The 10,000-nt window shown below is 35.4% G+C and overlaps 1 protein-coding gene across 1 annotated transcript in view; it reads left to right on the forward strand.

Moving 5' to 3' along the window:
* The window catches only part of LOC144452115 (caspase-7-like), a 3,981-nt gene extending 3,715 nt beyond the window's left edge, over positions 1-266 (forward strand). The window contains exon 6 of the mRNA XM_078143136.1: positions 1-266. This exon is cut by the window's left edge and continues 552 nt beyond it. The gene's annotated coding sequence lies outside the window, so the exon portion shown is untranslated.
* Positions 267-10,000: the final 9,734 nt, after the last annotated feature.

Here is a 10,000-nt window from a genome sequence, read left to right on the forward strand (position 1 = left end):
CGGGCATACATTTATCAGTGCCAGTTTTGATGTGTCATATTATAGAGACATTTTTTTCAATATCCTACATATCGTATATAGAACTAACGATTTTGTGTGAATTAATACAATTCATGTGCCTGTATATAATAAGTGTATATGAATTCAAATGTATAATAAGTTTCTTCTCCAGTTCATATATACACAATATATATTCTGCTATATTTATTTCAATTATTTCATTTTTTGAAAGATCTTCACTATTTACAGTACAGGCTATGGTTAAAATATGAATACAATAATATGAATGATTACATCTTATTGTGCTTGTGTTCGATATCTGAGAGTGTATATATACTTCAATAAGGTAGTTGGATTTGAATGTGTATATGTATGTATGTATGTATGTATGTATGTATGTATGTATGTGTGTGTGTGTGCGTGCGTATGTATGTATGTATGTATGTATGCATGTATGTATGTACATGTATGTGTAGATGTATTTGTATGTGTGCATGTATGTATGTATGTATGTGTGTATGTGTGTGTATGTGTGTGTGTGTGTGTGTGTGTGTGTTGTATGATATGATATGGCATGTATTTACTTTAAGAATGTTGCCAAGAAAATCTAGTATGGTGACTTTCACCTATGTTAATTTTATTCAGAAGTATGGAGTTTACAGTGATCACCACGCAGTAAACATAAGATTTGTGATTGGTTTGTCCTGGCCTTTGCTAGGATATAACATGGCACTCGTTTTCTCAAAGAGTGCATCCTTGATTTGAATAAAGAACAAAGAATTCCGTGTAACTCGCCCTCGGGAAACAGTCATGAGTTGTATTAGGGCGGCCCACGGTCCCTCGACGAAAAAGACGTTGCTGTGGAACGAGGCTGTTACGTCATCATAGTGCTTCCGTCATCTCCGGTATGAGGGGTCAGTGTTCCGGTTCCGGCTACATGACTAACTGTATAGCAGACAGCATTATCGTTTACCGAGCTCTGGAAGCACAGTGCTAAGGAAGACAGCTACCAGTCCAAGTGACTCTATTGGTAGGTAATATCCTTTGGCAAACGATAGTGCTAAGTTTCACTACATTAACCTAGGCCGTATTTTTGCAATAATTTGAGACTATTCACAACTCGACGTTGAGTTAGGATAGCCTCCTTGTGCTCTGTACCGTTGTACGAGCACAAGACTAATTTGAAAGTCTCTGTGACTGAAATTTTGTTAAATATTGTTAACACCAGTTATCATTTAGTAGTTGAACAAAAATAACATATTGTATTTAACTGTATTTTTTAAAAGTTATAGTGCATTTAAAATTTTTGCTTTTCAAAAAAGTCGTCTGGTGCACGTATAGTAGTTACATATCCAAACCGACGAAAGAAAATTTTCAAATATCGAAAATAAAAGAGGATGTAAAACTTTTTTGGCAGAGCAAAAACAAAATATTTTAGATTAAATTTGTTCACTACTTAATTCTCAATCATTTGATAGTATTTTCACAAAAAATAAGCAATGTTTGAGAATTTTAGAGCTCTTTTCAGTTTTTTGGTAATTGCGTTCAAGTCAATTTCCGGCGTATAGCCACTACTGTAACACTGTATTTTCAAACGGAACTTTACATTTCAAGAAAGGTATATACAAAAGTATTGAGAATATATTGTTCATGGTTCCAAGAATCAATAGGACAGTACAATATAGTTACTTTGGAACGGTAAATTGGAATCGTCGCATTTTTAAATTTAACATAAAAACTGGTGTTAATACAAAAATTCAGTTACAGAAAAAAATACTAAATCCCCATCAACCCATAAATTAAATAGTAAATTTATAAAGTTAATGAATTATTGGAATCAATATAGTTATGATAGAATAGGAATTCTTTTAGGGACGGTCGCACAATGTCACATAAGCTCAAATATACTTCGTTTTGGGGGAGGGGGTCTGGCGTCAATGCAATTGCTGAACTTCATTTTCGCACTTCTAACTAAATTTCGAAAACTTTCATGACGCCTTCAATGATAAAAGCTTCTGTATTTACTACTGAGATGCTGATAAGTTGATAAATGTTTATTTCTAATGTGAGATGCCCGGTAATATTTTATGTATTTTGCCATCATCTGAGTAAACAAGTCCATAAGGTTGGAACTTTATGCACCATTAATCATAGTGGTGTCACCAACACAATTTTCATCATGGTTTACATCATTATAAAAGTGTGATGTCGCACTTGTGTACGTTCGTTTGGGCAAGGGGGAGGGGGAGGGGACTCGGGGGGGGGGGGGGGTTGTCCATTGTGCGATCGTCCCTTACTGAATAAAGGGTACTGTGCTCACGTTTCTTCTCTTAATCAATAAGATTAATAATTAAATAAACATTTAATTGCCCATTTACATAAATAATATGCTTAATTATAAAACAAAATGTCAGAAATCATCATATATGATATGTTTATACCAGGAATTACTTATGTTTCCTGGTATTGGTAAACGCATTGCAAAGAAATAATTCATCTAAGAAAACAATATGGCCACGTATCAGATGAATTATAACGCAAAAAAAATCGCGCGTTCAAACCAACACAAAAATATTATGATATTGCTGTATACAATGTCACACAAGAAAACGTTGGACCAAAATCATCACAAATTATCAGTAATGTCATATCATAATCAGGAAGATGTAAATCACATCAAACAATAAAAGATATGTCGAAATAATGTATGACAATGTTTAAAAAAAATACAAAAAACAAAAAAGTCATCAACGAGATAAGACAACCTTCCAACATGAACGAAATGCGGCGGGCATTGTATAGAAGGTGAGGATGATATCTATCCGGGAAGACAGCGTGATAGATCTCAACGCTATCCAGGTATTAATGAATCACCGACAGATCAAAGAAAATCACGCGAGATTTCACCAAGATCAACGCTATCCAGGTATTAATGAATCGGCTACAGATCAAAGAAAATCACTCGAGATTTCACCAAGATGTTATCAAAGGTCAGGCGATTATTCACCATCGCCTGAGAGAAACTTCCAATGATATATATCGGATCCTTCTGTAAAGTTTCTGATAGAGATCTTTGGGTATCAGAGGCAAGATCCGTCATCGAAAAATATCCATGGATCCGGAGCTTATTTTGATGATGGCTACAGCTCATGATGGGAGATGAAAAGGTAAGATAATTTCCTCAGACCATCAAGTATCCCAAAATCACTGATATGTGATGTTTCATCAAATTGGAGAACTTGCAAACCCGCCATGTTGAATGTTGTATCATGGGAAATGTGATAATAAATACTAATCAAATAGTATTGTAAACAATAATGTTACATTGTTTTTAACCACAAATGATCAATTCATAGTTACCCTGGCCATTATGAGAGGTTTATTTTATCGGTAGCTCCTGATCAGGTATTACGATAACCACAGATAATCCCATAGTCCTTTGCGTCTGAGCATGCTCAGTCTGGATTGCAAGTTCCCTATTGGAGAACTTGTAAGATAAAGTTCACCAAGTATGCTTGCGTAAATCAGTGGACAGCTGATCAGTTCTTCACAGGAAAACCAATGACTACGTATACCACACATTGTTGGTCGAGTGTGAGTTACGTACGATCAACTAACTAGAAAAGAGACTGATGCGGTTTCCGTGTCTTACACCGTTCCAGAAACTGTTCAAGTTCAGGTTCATCTAACTAAACAACAGGTTGATGAATCCTTAGAAGACTGGAACAAACAAACAAACAAACAAACACACACACACACACACACACACACACACACACACATACATACATACATACATACATACATACATACATACATACATACATACATACATACATACATACATACATACATACATACATACATACATACATGCATACATACAAACAAACGATAGTGCTAAGTTTCACTATACTGTTGCCCTCGCAATTAGTCAACTTGTGTATACTGTCGTTTTCTCTCCCACTACTCACTGACTGACAATTTAACAAGTTGTCCCGCCATATAGAGTAGTGTTTATTCAGTTATGGTACCTGATAAAGGCCAACGCAATACAATGACAAGCGACATGTGTGGATGTTCCAGCTAAGGTTAGGGACCGGCCTTTTTATCTTTATTCTTATGAAATCACAGTCGTCCTTCAAGTGTTGACACAGACAATTCCTTTTGTTTGGTTTGTATTGAGAGAATGAATGTTCTGGGTATTTACCACAACGATGTCATGGAAAGCCCCTAATAACGTCCCACTTTGTATTCAACACTACTACCTCCGGGGTCAGACACAGGTCACTTTCACTTTGATATTATAATCACCGCCATCGCCTTCGTCAGACTGTTGTAAACACACACTGTGAAGTTGAATTTAAACTTACAGTCGAATCTGGTGAGTATTTCTTACATGTTTCTACAAAACCACGATTTTTTAGTTTTATATATTCAATTGTGGTACTGTTTATCTAAAAACAACTTACCCACCCTATCTGTGAGTGCATACATGTACGTCTTTATAATTACATACAACACAATTACTAGTAATAGCTGGCAACGCACTGCACTGTACATATTCGTTGTGATCATTTTCTATGACAGGAATATCTTTTGCAATGATATATTCAATTTCTTGATCTCTTATACATATGTTACTACTCTGTATTTTGTAAATAATCAAGATAATGATCTAAGCCTAGTTTTGTACAACGGAACCAGTATATCTACATTTCTGTCGACTAGTCAATATCCTTTAGTAGTAGTAGTTTGTTGACTGTTCATGTATTTACTGTCATAATTATCCTTGTGTATTGTCCATTTACTGCTGCGAACGGCATTGTGACTCCTCGCATAGCAAGTGACACCTCCATAAACTGAAACTTATCTTCAGTGTTTCGTTTTCTTACAGGAGTATTCTTATAAGAAACCATTACAAAGTGTGTGTCGATCATCACTATAGTAGTAGCAATGGAAGAAAGGCTCATTGAATTTGATCCTGTGGCTGAGCGTTCAGACAATACCACATACGGAACCCATTCACGGATACATAACAGTCAGACCAGGTTTCCACGTATTGTCAAATTTAACATGGCCCTGTTAGGCTATCTGAATTTGCAAAACTATCAAAGGAAATGTTTTCAATGTGAAGAGAAAGCCAGGAATGATAATACTAGCTATTTGCATTGTAATATTAATATCCAAATGCCCACTGGAAATTCACAAGGTGGAGATGAGCAAACCTGCAAAGTTTGTTCTTCACTTCATCCTTCATCATTTGGCTGTAATCAAACAGGTATGTATGTATGTATGTATGTATGTATGTATGTGTGTATGTATGTATGTATGTATGTATGTATGTATGTATGTATGTATGTATGTATGTATGTATTATGTATATATGTATGTGTGTGTATGGATGTATGTATGTATGAAATTGTGGGTGTGTAATCATTACATGGTCAACACAACACATGATATGATTCATAGTAAAACTACCTTTCTCATTATTTCCCCGTAACATCTGTTCACAGTGGCACCAAGAACCAGTAAACTGTCGTCACTATGGTTACTCGCTTTAGCAATTCTGCTACTTATCGGGCTAATAAACAACATGATCGAACGATGGGGAAGAAAAGGAGACGAGATTTATTTTCTTTCCTATATCATTTACGTACTACCAGGTCTCCTAGTAATAAGTTGCAGACTTCTATCAATTGCTCTACCGAGTCCACCAGCGGATGAAACCGAGGCTTTATGCACAGTCTCGCGAGATCACGTACTAAGTCAATTGGGCTATATTAACTCGACGAATTGCTACAAATTGGGTTACTTTTACGCCTTCTTTGGTCTTTTGAGGATTCCAACTGACATCATTTACCATTTGACTTACGTATTAAGGTGTGACAGAATAGATTGGCTGCAAGTATTTGTAATGATTGGTGAGCATCTAGGCCTCCTTTGCTTTAGTGCGTTTTGCTATATGATATTCCTCATCAGGAAAGGTTTAGAGAAAAATTTAAAAATAACTGTGAATTTTCTGAAAGCCAATATTCTCGACGTTGATTTGTGTCGCCAACGGCTGATGGAATCGCACACAGATTACATGAGGCTTCACAAATTTTCTTCTAGGTGGATTGTTTTCCAAACAGCGTTGTCTACTTTTCATTGTTTTTACCATATTAGTTGGAACTACAGTACCTTCAAACTCCACAAGACCACGTTTATTTCCGTCTTATGGAATATCAACATTTGGATTGAGATTGTTATATTCTTTGTGCTTCCTTTAATGGCTGTCAATGGTTTCGGTATCACAAGGCTCTGGCAACGATTTGTTTACCGATTTCAACGAGAGAGGAAACACGAAAAAGAGAACTCGTGGCTTGCACTCGCTAAAACAATTAAGTACATAACACCTACTAAGACAACCATTATACCAACTCTTGTTTTTTCAATTCTTGGAGTGGTGTTTGCACTCCGTTTAACTACGAATGATGTGGAGTACTGGAACGAGGACGCTATATGCCTAGCCGACCCGTTCAATGACAATACAACCCAAGCTATAGTCTGAATTCGCCTGAAAAAATCGAGAAACGTCTTGTACACCAGTTCAAGACAGCGTCATATTAGGTCTAATAAAAAAAGTCGTGTGATTCCGATTATGCTCAATTTTAGAATAAGTGGGATAGGTAGATTTTTTATTTTATTTTATTATATCATTTTCTTTCATGTGTGAGTGTCTAGTTCAGGTGTTCCATTGTTTTCCGAATGGTCTCTGTGTTATTTATTTCTCCCTATCAGATGTACAGTCATTACAGCTTGGAAGAATAGTTTTATATTGTCTTTTTAAGTTGATGTCAGTTTTCGCATCCAAAATTTCTCGTGAGACTTCACAATATTTACAACTTTATTATTTTTTTCTCGAATACGTAAAAGAAATTCAGGGTCGGCAGTGAAAAAGTAGGTGGGGTCGGGTAACCGGAACCAAACAATTATTTTTTTAGGTCTTATGGAGAGTGATAGCTTTGTAAACACCTTGGATGGATAAAGTGTCATTTTAATATAGAAGCCCACCTACTAAATAAACCAGTATTGCACAATGTGTTGTAGATTAACGCCAAACATCAAATCAAGCTCGAATTCGAAACCCTTTTGATTCAAGGGTTGATTTTGAGACAAATGAAATACAAAACCATTGATAATTTACAATGGCAGAATTTTAAAAATTTTAAAATTTAAAAAAAAATTAGTTTAAGAACAAGTACTGTCAATGTATTTTGTCATCTGCATGTCTGCATGTCTGTTATATAAATCTAATTCTCTGTTTGATTGTTAATCGGTGATGAATACGATACCAGGAAGTCAAAGTCTATTATTAGTGACATTTATCACCCGGCTCATCCGTTGTTTATGTTACCGTCCGGTACACGTTTACGGTCATTTAAAACCAAAACCAATCGTTTCAAAAATAGTTTTTATCCAACAGCTGTTCGCATTGTAAATGTGCCATTATGTTGTTGTACTGTCTTATTTTCACTGAATGTATTCTTAGTTTTAGTAATCTGTAAATTTTGTTGTTTGAAATGTTAATTTACCTTGAGTTTTTCGCAGAACCACTACAAATGTCATCGTAATTTATATGACAATAATGTATTATTATTATTATTATTATATTGTACTATCTTCTTTATTTTTTTATACATAAATACACTTATTATTTATTGACTTTTGATAAAAACTTTTGTAGTTATCACTCATGTTTACCTCCAATAAGAGGAGGTATTGAAATGGCGATGTGTCTGTCTGTCTGTCTGTCTGTCTGTCTGTCTGTCTGTCTGTCTGTCCGTCTGAGTGAGAAAATCAGGTGATCACTCATTTTCCTTGGTTATAACTGTGAAAGGATTATCTTGAACAAAATAACAGCATGGGTCTTAGACATTAATATGTATATTCTACACACTTAATATAATATTCTTGATTTACCTGAAGATTTCAGAAATTAATAAGCTCTCAGGAGTAATAAATAGAAATAGTTTAAATAACATTTCATTGTTATTAATTCTTCTTTCGAATGGTAAATCGGTCGGTTCTAACTCTGAGAACTGAATACAAAATATTAGAAATAGCATAGCAGACACTGAAAATTTAATGTAGTTATCAGACAACAAAAGTGTATGAAGTCATTGATTATAGTTTATTACAGCTTTGGTTACACAGCAAAATACAAGGGGTGAAACTGGATTTACAAGAAATACACTAAAGAGGCATTGAAGATAAGTTACACATCAACTAATACATGTACTCAGCGATTTGATCTGCATAGTTGCTATATACCAGTGTTTTTGTTAGAGGGTTAGAGGGTGTTAAGCAGGTAAAATCTACCTGAGTTCCCGGGACATTTTACTGGGGTTCCCAACCAGTGTTTTTGTTAGAGGCTGGTAAGCAGGTAAAATCTACCAGTCCTGAGTCCCCAGGACATTATACTGGGTTTTCCATCAAAATTGTGCTATGGCAAGTTTTGCAAATCTTACTACATTTCCCTCCTCTATTAACGGGGTTAGCCACCCTTAGCAAAAACACTATACTAAATAAGAATCCTTGTAGTATCAAACCACAGTGACTATAGAGTTTCAATAGGGAACTTGCAATCCAGACTGAGCATGCTCAGACGCAAAGGACTATGGGATTATCTGTGGTTATCGTAATACCTAATCTGGAGCTACCAATAAAAAAACTCCCACAATAGTCAGGGTAACTATGAATTGATCATTCGTGGTTGCAAACAACGTAACAGTATTGCTATCACTTATATTGTTTTAATTCAACATTCAACATGGCGGGTTTGCAAGCTCCCTATTTGGCAGTACAACGTTGTATGAGATGTAAACAATCTTGCCACCTGTGTAAAACTCTATAGTCTTTCTGATTTGGTAGTAATTGTCGATCATTCTTTCCATACTAGCACTAACGTATATGGTAAATGATATCCACTGAAATGTCTGATACAGTAAAGACAAGACATGTCTTAGTACATAGCACCTAAAGTTGCATGCGCAAAAGCTAAGATTTTAAGTCTTTAACTTTGTGGGTTATCCAAGTAATTCAACAATTTGTACCAGTTTTTATTTGTATATCTGTACTGGAGATCTTGTTGTTTTTACTGGAATAAACTAAACTAAACTAAACTAAGCTGTATGTTCAAATTTGATTAATCTTCAAGGTATGATATTAATGTCAATGTATGCCTTTGACCTTATTAAACATTATCTTCAACCTGTCATGTTCAGCGTAGCTATGATTAAAAGATGGTTGGCTTCACGCCGTGTTAAGCACCTTTACTCGTCCGTGTATAACCCCATGTGTGTAAGTGGTTTTGTTTATAACCGGATGTTAAACGTAACACAGATAAAAAGATCGGGAAGAGTTTATGCACAGTGGGGGGGGGGGGAGCAATGGGTTATACACGGATGGAGTACAGTATATGTCTGTGTATAATGAATTATGTCATGGAATCGTTGATGTATTTATTATACATGAATTCCAGGTTTGTCTTCAGTCAATAGCGAGTACAGAATTAAAGATACTTCTGTGCGTACGATGCTACATGTACTTCTTAATTTTCAACCAAAATTTTCCTCACCCTCATCCCGCTAAACACTAAAAATGCAAAACAAAACAAAACGACGACGACGACGACGACGACGACGACATAAAACCCCATTTAAAGTACTGTACCGGGTTGGGCGTATTACTGTATTTGAGTAAATAGTATTCATTTAAATTAGCAAATACCCGTTTTGGTATAAAAACAAAATATTCTTGGGTAAATACAGAAAACACAGACCCTAAAATACTATATTTCTATGAGATTACTGATGAAATGGAATTCTGGGTTACATTTCGACCAAGAAGGTCAAACCAGGGCCTGATGTAAAGATACTAGCTAAAATGGTCATTATGATATAAAGACGGCAGATACTTGAATAATGTGTCTGTGTCTGTTTATTCATGGGCT

The sequence above is a fragment of the Glandiceps talaboti genome, chromosome 22 (genome assembly GCF_964340395.1).
Source record: "Glandiceps talaboti chromosome 22, keGlaTala1.1, whole genome shotgun sequence".
Lineage (NCBI taxonomy): Eukaryota > Metazoa > Hemichordata > Enteropneusta > Spengelidae > Glandiceps > Glandiceps talaboti.